Raw genomic sequence first — 16,908 nt, 5'->3', positions numbered from 1 at the left:
GTTTCTTGTTCTTACCTGACTGGAGTAGTACTCTGCTGCTCCATCTGCTTCAAGGTCGGATGTGTTGTGTGCTCAGAGATGGTATTCATACTTTGGGTGAAACCAGTAAGTTCCTGTTGCCTTTCTATCATCTCAAACCTGTCTGGCCACTCTCCTCTGACTTCTGACATCAACAAGGCATTTTGGTCTGGGCAACTGCCCTGACTGGACATTTTCTCTATTTTTGGGCCGTTCAAAGTCACTTAAAATCACTTCAAGTTATCTGTACCATGCCCACTTTTTTTTTTTTTAAATGCATTGAGTTACTGCCATATGAGACATATTAGACAGCAACTTGTTAAACCGGGGATGGGACAAGTTACATTTCACGTGCGGCGGATTGGGTGAAAAATGGTTAAAACGCATTTTAACAGGTGGACCTTATAAAGTGGCCAGTGAGTATATTCTTACATTAGTCGGACTTTAGCACAGTGGTGAGTTAAAATTGCCCAGATTAACTAACAATTTAAATAAAAAAAAGACGACCTGTTCAACTGCTGCCAGGTTTTGTATTTTCTCATAAATATAGTCAAGGGCGAAGGTGAGGTGATTGTGAAGAACTTAACAGGTGTGTCTAATGTTGAATGACTGATTTTTCTTTCGAAGACAAAATGCTTTTCCAAGACAAGAGTGTAGGCTGACCAGTAACTAATTTCAGGACAAATTTTAGATGTATTTTTCTCCTTCCCCCTCCCTGCTGCAGCTCAGTGGTTCGCTCCGGTCGACTTGCTGCCGCCGTTTATCTCCGCTCCAGCAGCAGACACGCAGTCGGAGCTTCAGCCCGGTTACCGAGCGCGCACAGATCCTCACGCCTGCAGATTCCCATCTCTTCATCCTCTTTGAGCGTTTTTCCCCCTACGGTGGTAGGTCAGTTCTTCTCTTGTATTCTCTTTCTTGCTCACATGGCTCGCTTCTTGTTATTTTTGCAGCGGCTTGTTGGATTTCTCTGGTGTTCTGCGACTCTTTGCTGGAGCTTTTACTCAGCATTTGGTCAGATCGAGTTGTCGGAGTGAAACTCATCTTCTGCTTTTCTTTTTACTTGTTTATTTTTTTCTATTTAGTTACATTTTTTTCCACATTGTGTGTGTGGAGTTTCTTTTCTTTTTCTTTTCTTTATGTGTGTGGTTTCTGACCCTTTCCGCGATTTTCGTGCGTTTTCACTCTGAGGTTTCTTTCCTTTTAAACCTGAAATGAGGCTTTTTTTTTTACTATTTTAAAGAGGTTTTGACTTTAAGTATTATAACATGGCCATGCAGTTAGCCTGGACCAAGCTCAGATGATGATGATGGTGGTGGTGGTTTGGGTGATGGAGATGGTCAGATGTTGCTTGGACAGCTAAAACATTGTGGAACTGTTGGAGTGCTTCTGATGGGCATTGTTTCCAGGATGGTGATGCCTGTATGAATTGTGGTGAGTCACTTAAGCTTGTTTTATTGTCCTACAAGCAGACCAGGGAGAGCTGACAGGTCAGTTAGTCAGATCCTCATCCATGTTTATGAAGTGTAACATAAGCAGGCTGATATTATTGATTTATTCAGTTATTTAGTTTGGTTTTTTCAAGATGTGTAGATTTGAAAATTTCATTAAACAAAACTTAGTGTAGCTGTTACAACTCACCACTTTTTATGTAATGAATCTGAAAATCTTGTATAGAGTTTAATGTAAGTGCAAGTCCACTTTATCTTAATTTTACATTTCCCCCCCTGCAAGTCAAACATATTAAGTTATTTTTTTTAAATGGTTCTTTCTAATTTAGCTTACAACCAAAATGTGCCCAGAGTGATGTACTGAACGTTGAGTTGCTTCTGAGAAAAGTAGTTGGTGCCATTTAACAAAAGCAGACAAAAAGCGATGTATAATATATGGATATATGATAATGGAAGTTTAGTAGGTGGCATCCCTTTTTCATACAGGTGACTAGAATTGACACTGTGATGCAAAATGGTTTCAGTCGGCTCAAATAATGGCGATTGGACGATGATGCTATAGTTTTGACAGGCCTGAACTGAAGCAAACATATGAAGTGGCAGAGAGATGTAAGAGAATTTATCTACACCGCTCTGAAGGGACATCACATCCTCTGCATACACACACACACACAAGAAAAAAAACTCTTTAAAGCCAGAGGGCTTCATAAATGAACAAGATGTTTACCACTTTCCTTGAATGCATTACATTTTCTTTTGTTAATGGTCTTGTTAGATGAAAAATGAAGGTCCAGCCTACATTATGTGAGTAATATAATTTTTGTCAGGTGTTCACACAAATCTTACCACAGCCTTGAGGAGATAATCCCATGACAATGCTTTACACATTTCCATGGCAACATGCTATTTTTTGTGTTTTAATGTGCAGAGTACTGTACACTTTGTGGTGTGGAGTTGGTGTGAATTATGATGCAGTACTAGGCAGGATTCTGAGACTCAGGGGACAAGATGAGTCTGCAGGATCAGATCAACGAGGCTGCAGGCTACTTCAGGGGCTTCTTAGTTTCTTGCCTGTGAATGTGTCACATCTGTATCATAGCAGCACAAATGTTTTATATAGTTTGTAAGTACATATGATTCAATCTGCCTACAACAGGTAATAAGTATAGTAATTAGAAATAATTTCGGTAAGATATTTCACAAACATTTAATTTTGTATTTATTTCAGAAGTATTTGAACAGACTGGCAAGGGTCAGGCTTTACTGAGCGCAGCAGTGCCACCAGGCCAAAATCTCCCTATCTCATGCATTTCTGAAGATGAGGGAAAAGATGGATTCATTTGCAGTTGTGAACATACTCACGTATGTCGCTTTGCATAGAAATCAATCAGATCAAACTCCCACACACAACCACAAAGCTCTCAAGCAGCAGTGAGAGAGGGTGTTGTGTTTGGCTGTGGAGGTCAAGGACAGCGAAGAAAAGCTGTATAATTGGTAACTTTGTGGACTGCTGTTAGAATGGAAACCTATTTCTGTTGCTGTGATGAAAAGATACTGTAATCGTTAATAATGAGTGACCAAATAATGAGTTTGTCTCTTCGAATCATGTAGAATATGATGACTTGGAAATTCAGAATGGCAACTGCAATGAGACTTTAACATAGCAAGCCATTAGTAATTTTGAGAAACAGGATTTTTTTTTTTATTTATTTTTTTTATCACATTAGTGAATATGGGTCTACACGTGTTGGCCTTTGTCTGCTTCCAGTTTTACATTCTTTTCAACCTTCAACGTGGTTAAACTTTACCTGATAAACTTCGATCACCTTTGGTGATATTTGCCTAAATAATGCTAACCTCAAAAGACCAATTTAATTAGAATGGTTTAAAAACAGAAGCAAAATGAATAAAAGTTACCATAACAATAAATAAAAGAATTCAATTATTTTGCACTTGCCCACAAGGTCTTCTTCAAAAAAGAGTTATGAGTGAAAACGCGCGGATGGATGGCAGTCTTGTAAAACCATTCACAGTGAAGAAACGCTGTCTGAAGCATGCAGCTCTGCAGAGCTTTTTTAGCCTGTGAACAGTTTGGTTAAGTCTATTTACTCTGATTATCAGGACTCTTGTTGACGATGTTGTGAGTAGACAGCACACACATATTAAGCAATGAGAGAATGGCATGCCACAAACCTTCAGGCAAAAATCTGCCATTGAAGGATAATGCTGTAGCAATTTTTAGCTGAAAAGCTGTCATGTGCATAATCGAGCTTCCCTTGATGCTGCATAACAGAGCACAGATAGCCTTAGTTGCAAGGTGTTAGAGGGATTTATGAAAGTTCAGATTTAAAAATGTTTTAAAAATGGACTGGCCAAGGGAGTGCAGTGCCAATGACACTATACTGGCTTGAACGCTTTTTAAAATCTCTTTTTTTGTTTTATACTCGTGCTTCAGACATGTTCATGACAGCTAATTTGTTTTACTTCTCGATTTTGTTAGGGCAATAATATCAACCCTTTACTTACACACTTACTATGTGGTGGAATTGAGTTATTTTTAGACAGAAAAACTATTTTAACAATACATAGATTTATAAAGATATATTGATTTAATAAGACAATAGCATCAATCCAGAACTGAAACATTGTCAAACATAAATACATTAATAATTTGTTGGGCTTCAGAAAAGCATATGAACATATGTTTGCCAAACATGTTATTGACATTGGCCTCATTTAACCAACTAAACTTTTTATTTTATTTTTATTTTGTTTGTTTGAAACTCTAAAAAGGAGCAAGTTTTTCACAATATTCATTTGTGTTTCCCATTTTGCCATTCACCAACCAATTGCACAGTTTGTTCATCTTTTTATAATTTTTACTGAAAACCAAACATACTTTACTATGTAACTTTTGTTGTCAACTACTTTGGCAGTTTGGGAAGATCATTATACACACCAGCAGGTCCTTTTTTGTCTATCTATCTATCTATGTATATATATATTTATATTTTGTTTGGTGAGTAAATCTCAGAGGGCTATCCGCCAAATGCCGGTTAAATGTCAAATTAGTCATGTTTTTTAGTCTTCCTTTTGGTGAATTTCTTCTTTATGTTCCTCTGCTGGCTGCATGTGTGAACGACGCACACATACACAATCACGCACTGATGCAAACACTAGCACGTGACACAAGAATGAAATTTAACCAATGAAAGTCAGACATTGCTTTTCAACCATGCTTAAACAGAATTATTTAAAAAAAAAAAAAAAAAAAAAAAAAACTAATGAAACAGGCCTGGACAAAAATTTTGGCACCCCTAGAAAAGACTGAAAATAATGTGACCAAAGGGACGTGTTAATCCAAGGTGTGTCCACTAATTAGCATCACAGGTGTCTACAATCTTGTAATCAGTCAGTGGGCCTATATAAAGGGCTACAGGTAGTCACTGTGCTGTTTGGTGACATGGTGTGTAACACAATGTGCACCAGAGGAAGCAAAGGAAAGAGTTGTCCCAGGAGATTAGAAAGAAAATTATGGACAAGCATGTTAAAGGTAAAGGCTATAAGACCATCTCCAAGCAGCTTGATGTTCCTGTGACTACAGTTGCACATATTATTCAGAACTTTAAGATCCATGGGACTGTAGCCAACCTCCCTGGATATGGCTGCAGGAGGAAAATTGATGGCAAATCACAGAGACGGATAATACGAACAGTAACAAAAGAGCCCAGAAAAGCATCTAAAGAGATTAAAGGTGAACTTCAAGCTCAAGGAACATCAGTGTCAGATTGCACCATCCATCGTTGTTTGAGCCAAAGTGGACTTAATGGGAGACGACCAAGGAGGACACCATTGTTGAAAACAAATCATTAAAAAGCCAAACTACATGTTGACAAGCCACAAAGCTTCTGAGAGAATGTCCTATGGACAGATGAGACAAAAATGGAACTTTTTGCCAAGGCACATCAGCTCTATGTTTACAGACGGAAAAATGAAGCATATCAAGAAAAGAACACTGTCCCTACTGTGAAACATGGAGGAGGCTCTGTTATGTTCTGGGGCTGCTTTGCTACATCTGGCATAGGTTGTCGTGAATCTGTGCAGGTACAATGAAATCTCAAGACTATCAAGAGATTCTAGAGAGAAATGTGCTGGCCAGTGTCAGAAAGCTTGGTCTCAGTCGCAGGACAATAACCCAAAACACACAGCTAAAAACACCCAAGAATGGCTAACAGGGAAATATTGGACTATTCTTAAGTGGCCTTCTATAAGCCCTGACCTAAATCCTATTGAGCATCTTTGGAAGGAGCTGAAACATGCCGACTGGAAAAGGTTCCCTTCAAACCTGAGACAACTGGAGCAGTTTGCTTATGAGGAGTGGGCCAAAATACCTGCTGAGAGGTGCAGAAGTCTCACTGACAGTTACAGGAATCGTTTGATTGCAGTGATTGCCTCAAAAGGTTGTGCAACAAATTATTAAGTTAAGGGTACCACCATTTTTGTCCAGGCCTGTTTCATTAGTTTTTTTTTTTAATAATTCTGTTGAAGCATGGTTGAAAAGCGATGCCTGACTTTCATTGGTTAATTTTCAAAGAATTTTTATTTATTATTACTTTTGTCAGATTCAAGTTATTTCTGTCACCATTTTTTTTCTTTCATTAACCGAATGGTACCAACAATTTTGTCCACATTTGTAATTTGGTTAAATAACACTTCTGAAACTAGATCTAACCAACTAATGTGACCCAGAGATAATTTAATTCAGCTAATTCTTTAAAAGAAAAAGAAGGTACTTGCACAATACAAAGTCCTGATTACATTCAAAGTATTTTGCTTGCACACTGCTGCCCCTCTAACCCTGTCAGCGCTGCCCTCAAGAATCTCCATTTTCTCCCCACCTACACAAAATATTTAGTTTTAAGCCATTCAATAATCAAGGCATCACAGCCATGTGCCTGTTGGGCTACTTCTACCTGTCTGACTTTCAACAACAAACACCCAGTAATCTTTTTTATCAAGTGTTTACTTTGGGTGATGATGCTGTTATGACTGCTGCACAAACACTTACACTTCAATGATAAAGGAAAAACATTTTTATCCAGATCAGATTTATCAGAGTTGACTGTTTAACTTCCGTCGTCACATCTGCTGGTTTTATAACAGAAATGATCACCATGGAGACGGTTGGTGAGATGATATATGAATTCTGTATTATGATCTAGAACATGGTAGAGATGATTTAGAACAGTGTATAGAAGGACATTACATGCTGCATTTTCTGACCCTTGGACGTCAGACGTTTACGCAAGAGGTCAGTTAACAGTAAACATTTGTAGCATTGGCTCGTTGATACAATACAGTAAAAATGACCAAATTTCAAGCAGTTACAAATGAAGATTAATCATGATTAATGTGTAAGTTGTTAATTAATCTGATTAAAAATTTTAATCATTTGACAGCCCTAATATATTAGACTGAATCCCTTCTGTAGCTTGTAACCTGACATGCTCACATAATCTTCTTGGAAATTTATTTCTTGCTGTACCAGGTCATATCTGATCAGTTTTAGGTTACAACATAAACAAAATTGAGTTTGTTTGTATCCTAGTATAATTGTTGAACTTAAGTCTTCATTTTACATATTGATTTGTTTTTTAATATTTTGTGTTCTTTTGTAAATATCAACTACATATACAAATAGTTTGTCTGTCAGTCAGTACAACATGAGATTCCTCTTGATCCTCCCCAGTCAGCTGGTAGTCATGTAGTAGATGAATAAGAAACTGACGGTGCAGCGATAATAAATGCTGATGGCAATCAGCTAATGTAACTGTGATTGCAGTACTCTGCCCTAGTGGAAACATTCCCCACGAACTTCTAATTAATTAAATTGCAGCATGCCAACCTAAATTCTTTCAAGCTTTCCACTAAATAGAATATCTTTCTGCAACTATACAGGATCTTAAACTCCAAGGAATTGATGCTGATGCACTCCAGTTTTCTTTGTTTGAAATTACAGTACATAAAAAGATCAGCTTTAGTGTCAGTCTTTACTCTGTGTTGAAATGTTGTCTGAACAGGACAAAAATCACAATTCAATGTTAAAATCTATTGTAAGCTGCAACTTTAACTAGAGACTAGAGAAAGTATGTAACAGAATAAAGGAAGAAACATAGCAGGGAAAAGAAATGTAAGCCTGGAGATATAGAGAAAATTGAAGAGTGTTTTTTTTTTGTGTGTGATGACTGATAGTTTGGCTGGTGCTGAATTATATATACAGCTAGTAAAAAAAAATTGATGAAAATGTTACTAAACCTTTCAGATATTAGTCAAACAACTTCAGAAATGGCCTGACAGGCCGACAACCCTTGGGCTACAGGACAGGTAGAGTGGTCGTCCTGTAGCCCGAGGGTTGCCGGTTCGGTCCCGGCCTGGTCGAGCTCATGTCGAGGTGTCCCTGAGCAAGACACCGAACCCCTAATTGCTCCTGACGGGTTGTGGTTAGCCGCCTTGCATGGCAGCTTCCGCTGATGAGGGAGAATGCAGAACGAATTTTGGAAGATTTGGGGATGTCAATTAAAAAAAAATGGATTCAGTTGGGATCCCAAGGGCAAGCTGAAAATCAACACAGCAAATTGCTTGAAATACCTAAAATTTATCTTATGTTTTAGCAGTCTAGTTACAGGATTGCGCAGCTGGTTGTGATGCAGGATTTCCCTTTGGGGTGGATTTACGTCCAAGTCTGTGGTGAATTTTGCATGTAGTTATTAAACTTGGGTATGTGTGCTGGTGGGAGTTTATTTTTCTAAGTGCAAGAAACTTTTATTAATCACGTGAGAAAGTAAAAAAAATAGTGTACGCAAGGGAAAGGGGTGGGAGTGTGGACCAGGGCTCTCATTTATCAGTCGTTCATAAAAACTATCCTAAATTCCACCTAACAAATGAAACTGAGAATATTTGTAAGTACATAAAATCTGCATTTGTCAAACATGTGGAAGCCAGTTCATACCTTCGTAATCAGCTGTTGATAAATCCCACATCAAATCAAATTTTATTTATAAAGCACTTTTCATACAAAAAGTAGCACAAAGTACTCTAGATGAAAACACAACTAACAATTTGAAGAACACCCTCATAATCTCTCTCAGATTCACTCATTCACAGACACAACATGCACCCCCCAACCTTCTGTTTCTTGAACTGCATATTATTAAGGAAGTAAACATCTGGCTTGGGACAACCTTGAGGAAGCAATGTTTTATGAATCTGTTCACACCAGGACCCTGCCCACTCAAGACTACAGAGGGCGTCACCACTGGAAACCAGTCAGTTCAGAACAAGCAGAGGTCCACACCACACCCATAGCGCTGCATTGCAAAACCCCCAGCCAACCAGACAAGGGCAATCCCTACAACAACGGCCCTACCCAGCAGGCATAGTCCCCAGCATGAAAGATCCACATCAGGAAAACTCTAACCTCATTTTTGTCCTGATGAAGCTGTAGAAAATTCCCTGCCTTCCATGACTTTTATCTAAAATATAGTTTTTAAAGGACATTAACTGGCTCTGAGTCATCGGGAGACATGGTGATGTAAAGTTGTGTGTCATCAGCATAGCTGTGAAAATCAGTGGCATGTCTCCTGATGACATCTCCAAGAGGCAACATGTACAGATTAAAAAGTGTTGGGCCAAGAATTGATCCTTGGGGAACCCTACACTTGATTGTATGGGTCCTTGAGAAGCATGTATCCATTCGTAGAAAAAAGTGTAGATCTGTGAGAACCATTTAAAAACAGTACCTGAGAGGCCCACCGGACTTCTCAGTTTGTGCAATAAAATCTGGTGGTTTACTGTATCAAAGGCGACATTAAGATCCAGTAGAACCAGGACAGAAAGTTTCTTAGAGCCCACGTTGCACCTGAAGTCATTAACAATTCCAGCAATTGGTAAATGTAGGAGTCACGTAAGAAGTGACCCACAGACTCTTTGCTACAAGTCTTACATGAATTCTGTTCTGCCACCTTCCTCTTACGCTCCCATAGATCTATTTTTCTGCATCTTTGTACTTCCTCAGTTAAACGAGGCAGTGTGTTTTTGTACAATAAATTTGGTAATTGATTTTCTGTTGACATTTGTTACCAAGATGCCTTCACCTATTTTTAATACATTGTGTAGCATCATCATGTAATAAGACAATAGGTCATGATTATTTGTCATATTTTGTTGAGATCAGGTTTGTTTTGTTGCATAAGTTTGGTCTGCCAGTAGAACACTTAACCCATTTGGCGCTGGAGCTTTTCCGAGGAAAATATTACATTTTGATATCAAGAATCCAAATGACTGTACCTTGAAAGTGGTTAGAGATAAAGGCACACTGTAAATGAGAAAAATGTTGAACATGAACCAAAGTTTATGATGGGAGTAAATTTACTCATCTAATTTGCATATTGTGACATCCAACACTATTAGATTACATGCCTTGCAATAAGAACTATGATCATTCATTCATTCATTCATTCATTCATTCATTCATTCATTCATTCAACAAAGGAACCAGAACACTAGTAGAATGTAAACATAAGTTCATAAAACAACAAACCTGCCTCTGCTCTTCCTCCTTTTCTTCATCATCATCTCCTCTGTGGGAGCTCTGGTGGTCACCTACTGGTTCAGCTGCTGGTCTCTCATTCAGTGTGCCATCGTCCTCTGCCTGACAATAATCAGATTAATCAGATTAAAACATAGATTTATTTAAACCAAAGCATAAAAACAGCCGTAAACAAAAGCAGAGTAAATGTAAAGTGAGGCAAAGACAGTAGATACAATATACTAAACATTTGCTTACAATTTCCTCCACTTCTGCTGTTATCTTCAGGAATATGGTGTCCCTACTGTTGCTGTCATCCAGGAATTCCAGCTCTTTAAAACAGGGATCAAGTGGTGAAGCTTTGACGAGGAGGTCTTGGATATATGTGTACCGGGTGTCAAAGTCCTGTCCTAATTTCTCCTTCATCTCCAAAATGACTGTCATCTGGTACAAAATCCTCCCACCGTTTGGCCAGTGTTGGGGCGATAATGGAGATGGTGGGGATCTTTTCCCCACTGAGGCACTTAGTTGCCACTTTAAGCAGGGTCATTTGTTTAATAATCTCTAAGAGTAGGGTCAGTTTTTCATCTGTGATGATGGGCAGGTCTTCTGTCTTTACTCTTCTGTTTTCCAGTGACAGCGTCACAGCAGGCTGCTGTTCCCAGAAGTGCTCCACCATCTTTGAGAAACTGTTCCACCATGTGGTAACATGCACTAGTTTGTTGTGTTGAGGTTCAGCTGGTTTTGGATTTCACACAGTGCTTCACATGCTTTGTGTTTTTTGTTGAAAAATGTCACTATCCTCCTAATTTTTACCAGGAGTGCTGACACTGTCGAGTTGTGGGGCTTTTTGAGAGGACAAATTAAGTGTGAGTGTGATACATTGCACATGTGACTTCACCTCTGCAAGTGTTTCAGCCAGTAACTTATTTATTTATTTATATTTTTACTTGTCCTGTCCAGCACTGTAGCAGGCAGAAGATATTCTGACTTTGGTTTGCCAAGGGGAGCTTTATGGGTATAAGGCTCCTCCTGATAAGCTCATTTTTATTTCTGTATTTATTTAAATATATTGTTTTATCTTATTTATTTTGAATTTTGGGATTCATGTAATCTTGCTGGACCTGACCGGAGGGGAGAGGAAAAAAAGGAGAGCAATGAAGAGAAGTAAAAAGAAAAGTAAGAAAACAACGACCCTTCAATCCAACCTAACACCAGATAACCAACGGCTTCACCTGTACAGTAGCACAACAGATAATTTCTTACAGCTTTTATAAGTAAACTAAGCTGACAATCATCAGGAGTTTGTAAAAAAAAAAATAACCAAGACAGCAACAACATGTATCACAACAACCACCAAAGTACCAAACACACACACATAATAAATAAAAAAAGCTAAACAAAAAACCTAAACAAAAGTAGCTCTTAGTATATACACCCACTAGACAACTCAGTGACTGTCAGCATGCAGAGTATGAGGAGTGATCAGAGATGAGTGTAATTGTGGAAATGCGATCACGCCTCTACGGAGGCTAGAGGCAGACTAGGGAGGCCCAGAGACCCGGGTGATCAGCAGCAATCGCGGCGCACGAACCCAAGCCATCCCACCACAAAATTCACATACCCACCCCGAGGGTGTTAGAGGAAGATTTCAGAGATCGGCAGGGTTAGGGTTAACCCCGCCAGGTACCGGCAGCATCTGCAAAACGCAATGTGATCCACTGCAAGGCACTCTGTGTGGGCAACAGGAGCAGCATTGTCAGCAAAGACAAGGTCCCTGATCAGTTGTTCTAGTCTTTGTCTGAGCCTGTAATCGCTTATAGTTTGCCATCAATACGATATCTGACATTAGGGCTGAACAATATATCGAAAATTTACCTTCATCGCAATATTAGCCATTGTGATATACATATTGCAGCAACTGCCTAAACTGCAATAAATAGTAGTCCCTATTTGCATATTTTAAGGAAGTGATGTGACGCTGTTCCAAGTTCTTCTGAGCATTCATACTTCATGTATGTCAATGGCAAATCAAATGGACTGTTACTGTCCTGGATACGTGCTCCATGTAGATGCTAATGGCTGTTGCACTACAGCACATGGAGTTAGTGTTTTGATGGTGCAAGGTAGCGATGAGGAATGAGAAAAATGTGGATGCAAAAGAACTAAACAGAACAGCATGTTGGCTATTTGGAACTACGTTGGTTAGAAGAGAGATGACATTAGAAACACAGGTACTCTGCAGAACATGTGGAATACTTTTGCCACACACCAGGGGACATGTTTAATATCCGCTGCCACCTATAGTATAACTACAAGGAGCTCTAACGAATCCAGCTGACTTGTGTTGCGGCACCGTTTTTATTTTGAGTCATAATTACCTTGTATCTCTGACAAGTACGGCACTATAGATATCTGGACTGATAACTTTAGACAGTGGTCCACTGTTACTGATAAGGGCATCTTACCCAGCGTTATCAAAGTTATTCTGATTACTACTCATTTCTGTTATTCACTAGCTTTGATGCTGAGAGATTCACTGTGTCGTCCTGTCGTTTTAGTCACCGAAACTACAGTTATGTTGATGTTTTTCTTTTTGTTGTTTTTGTTGTTGTGATTAATGACTTCTACGGCTTTCCTGTCATCTTGTAGGTGCTGCTGATGATTGTCAGTTTTGTTTTCTAAAAGATGTTGCAAGTGTTTTCAGTTTACTCGTTTTCACCCCCCCAAGTCAGTCCAGCATAAATATGTAAAATCAGCCATAGACAAATGGAAAAATAAAGAATACTTAAATTTACTTATGATACTTATATTTATTTATATATCTATAAAACTACTCTTGGCAAAGCAAATTTGTTCAGCAAAGCACAGCACCCAGATCATCATTCTGCTTTCTATGATGCTGGACAAGACAAGGTAAAAAAATAAATAAAAAAAATAAAAATCTGTTTTTCTGTTTTTTTATATTAGGCATCAGTCCATAAATGTGTCTAAAACTCTGCTTTATCTGACAGAAACTGCTTTTGACAATTCACACTGGAGTATAAAACAAATCTTTTTTATAATTTATCAAAGTTATTAAAGAAACATCTTCAAACTTATGGGAAGGCTGTTACATTCTAATATCTATTCTGAAGGACACCATAGTACATGATTGTTTCTGTTGCTGACCAAATTATTTTTATTAGGAAGAGTTTTGCCAATTTACTAAGAGAAGATGGAGGAAGGAAGGAAGGCTGGTTAAAGACTTGCACTGTTAAGAGTGTTAAAGCCTGTGTGTCAGAAGACACACTGATTTGGTTCAGGCTCATTTTCTTGGAGCTTTGTGACTATAGCTCAGAACACAAAAGATCTGCTTCAGTACCTGCTTTGTTTTGAGCTAGTTAACTGATAACCAGTTAAATAATGTGACCCAGCAACTCCTGCATCACCACACACAAAGCTCATGGCTGTTAGATTTGTGTGTTTGCATGTAATGTATAACCTTGTAACCTCTCCAACAAAAAACAGTTAAGCATCTGTGTGCATCCAAGCATGTGTGCAGTGTAATTACACTCCCAAAGCATTTCAGGTTATTTGCATTAATTACAGCATCATGGGTTAATTTCCTTTCAATCACTGTGTCTATTGTCGTCATCTGTTTAGCAAGGACTGTTGCTGTGTTGTTTCTTTGACAGGCTAATTAGCTGGAAACGCTGCCGTTCTAGTTGGTTGACCACCACAAATAAACATAAACGTAGAACCCATGCTGTTTTTTTTCTTTTATAAGTAGAAGTTGAAAAGAATCAAATTGAACAAAATAAATCAACACAATATATAATGTCTGAGGAAAAGTTGTTATACAAGCTGCTCAAACTATCTGTTTAAAAGGATTGTCACAATAATAAAATTTCTAACTCAATACTGATACTAAGGATTGTGCTTGACGTGCTTGGATGTGAGGTGCAGATCGACCCGTCTTCTCCAGCTTGTTCCTCAGCACTGTTGGCTGTATGGTAGGGCTGCAACTAATGACAATTCTGATGGTCGATTAGTCACCGACAATTAAATCGATTAGTCAACCAATCGGATGATTTATCTCATAATTATTAAATGGATCTTATTTCACTTTCAGCTTTAAAATCTTGCATAAGGTTGTTATATAAGTCCGATGTGCCTCGTCTTTAAATGCTCGAGCATTGCAGACGTACTTCCGTGGTACACAAGGTCCACTTTACAAATCTCACATTAATTTAATTAATTTTGTAAGTTTAACGGGAAGTTATTTCAGACTTGTGTTGTCCTCTGCCGCCATTTTATTCCCTAGTCGGCCGCCATATTTTTCCCCTGGCGGACTTTATTGCGTATGTGCAACTCTCAACAGAGATAGGAAAAGAAGATGATGTCTCACTCTGTAGGTCTTTTTATTTATTTATTTATTTTTTGCCGACAATAGTTGACGGTTAAATCCATTGTCGACTATTTTTATTGTCGACAACGTCAACTAATTGTTGCAGCCCTACTATATAGTGTTGAAAGCACTGGAGAAATCAAAGAACATTATTCTCACAGAGATTCCAGGCTTCTCCAGGTGATAGAGAACCTGCTGTAGGAGAAAAATGATGGCGTCGTCCACCCCAATGCCAGAATGACAGGTAAACTGGAGTGGATCCAACAATGAGCTCATGAAGATGAACAAGAACCAGCCAATCCAGGGTCTTTATCAGGTGGGATGTCGGTGCCACTGGCCTGTAGCTGCTGAAGTCCTTGGGGTGCGACATCTTCAGTACAGGTACGAGGCAGGAGGTCTTCCACAGCTGGTGGACTTTCCCCAGCTTCAGGCTCATGTTGAAGAGGTATTAAACTATATTGCACAGCTGATCTGCACAGTACTCCAGGAGCCTGGATCTAATGCCATCTGGACCAGCAGTCTTTCTCATCTTAATCCTTAGTTCAACTTAATCTTAGTTGATTTCTCACCTGGTTTGTGATGAGGGACAGGTTGGAGCCGGGAACTTTTTGTGCTGGGAGGTGTGGCAGTTGGTCCGATGGAATGAGCAGTGGGGGTGGGGGCTGTGAGCCAAATGGAAAAGCCCATTGATGCTCTATGCAGAAGATGGAGTAGCATGTATAAAAGTTATTTAACAGCTTTTTTAAAAATTTATATTTTAAATCGACAAAAGATTTAATTGCAGTAATTTCTGGAAACCTTTACAGTGTGTTGGGACTAAATTTTCATCAAGTACAGATTGTTTTCGCATGTGGAGACGTCAACAGACACCTGATCAGGTGATGCTGTACATATGCAGATGATATCAATGACTGAGACACAAAAGGATAGTCAGTACCCCCCTCCTCCTTTGACCTGTGGTTTGTGTAGTCAGTGAGGAACAGACTTTGGGGGGGGGGGCCTTTTTTAACATGCATTAAAATAATTGTTGGCATTAATTAATGAATACGTTAAAGCGATAATGCATCAATGTACCCAGCCCCAATTTTAAATGATTCTACAGCAGGTTACAGTAAAGCAGTTTTAACTCCCCAGAGTCACTAGAGGTATCTAAATATTAAATATATCCAGAGTCACTCATAGATCCATTGTTAGCAGAATCTAAATATAGCGCAGTGTTCAACGTGACGAAAAACACAGTACTCCGTCAGGCGCATGAGTTAGAGTGGGAGCCCGCACCTGTGGGCACACCCTGTTTTATTAATTGTTGCACGTGTGGAGGATTCCCTCATTAGCCGTGTCATAAACCAAATACAGGGGCATCATTCATGATGTCAAAACAAAGCAGGTAAAACTAAATGAGAACATATTTCTTAACATTTCTTAACACCCCCACTTGTTCACATTTTACAAAGTTCATATGTAAACACAAAATAGGCTTTCACACTGTTTACATACCAAACAGATGAGTTTCAAAAGTCGTTAACTTCAGCTTAGTGGCTGGTTTAGTTAGGATGTCTGCAACCATTTCACTGGTTGGGCAGTACTCCAAGTACATCTCATCATCTTTTAACATAGATCGTACAAAGTGATATTTACTGTCAACATGTTTACAACGTTGTCTTTGTACAGGGTTTTTCGCTAAAGCTATTGTTCTCTGGTTGTCTTCATAGATAATACACCTGTATATCTGTCCATCAAAGTAGTTCAGCAGCTGTTTTAAGTGTAGGCATTCTTGCATAGTAGCAGCTAAAGCCATATATTCAGCCTCGCAGGTGGATAGTGCCACTGTAGGCTGTTTCCTAGTCTTCCATGACACTAAAGGTCCGTTAGTGTTCAAACTAATGCAGTAACCTGTAGTGCTCTTTCGATCACTAATATCAGCAGCCCAATTAGCATCACTGTAAGCATAGATCAAATTCTCATCTTTGTGCTTTTTGAAACATAGTTCTTTGTTTTGAGTTCCTTTTAAGTATCTCAATACGTGCTTCACAGTTGCCCACTGTTCAGTAGTTGGTCTAGTGAAGTACTGAGACAGTTTACTCACTACAAAACTTAGGTCAGGCCTCGTACAGGTTGCTATGTAGATTAAGCTACCAACTGCCTCTCTGTATTTCTTTACATCCTCCATCACATCAGCATCATTACTGTAGTCAAGTTTCTGTTCACAAGGGGTAACTCTGGACTTACAGTTTGACATGTCAAATCTTTCCAATAGTTTCTGTACATATTTACCTTGTGACATTTTAACACAATCAATAGACTGTTCAAAGTCAATACCAAGAAAATGTGTCAGTTTACCTAAATCTTTCATTCTGAACTTGGACTTCAACATTTCTTTTACATGTTTCAAGACATTGTCATCACTGGCAGCAATAATCAAATCATCAACCCATATAATTATGTGCACTATTTCTTGGTCAGTA

The 16,908-nt window shown here is 38.8% G+C and overlaps 1 protein-coding gene across 3 annotated transcripts in view; it reads left to right on the top strand.

Annotated features, from left to right (window-relative positions):
- The first annotated feature begins 653 nt into the window (after positions 1–653).
- raly (RALY heterogeneous nuclear ribonucleoprotein) overlaps positions 654–16,908 on the top strand; it is a 180,851-nt gene continuing 164,596 nt past the window's right edge. For all 3 annotated transcript variants that reach the window (XM_041981455.1, XM_041981453.1, XM_041981454.1), the window contains exon 1: positions 654–902. The gene's annotated coding sequence lies outside the window, so the exon portion shown is untranslated. The remainder of the gene's footprint in view (positions 903–16,908) is intronic.

The sequence above is a fragment of the Melanotaenia boesemani genome, chromosome 3 (genome assembly GCF_017639745.1).
Source record: "Melanotaenia boesemani isolate fMelBoe1 chromosome 3, fMelBoe1.pri, whole genome shotgun sequence".
Taxonomy (NCBI): domain Eukaryota; kingdom Metazoa; phylum Chordata; class Actinopteri; order Atheriniformes; family Melanotaeniidae; genus Melanotaenia; species Melanotaenia boesemani.
The sequence above is the reverse complement of the archived record's forward strand: the minus strand, read 5'-3'. Positions and strand labels throughout refer to the sequence as shown.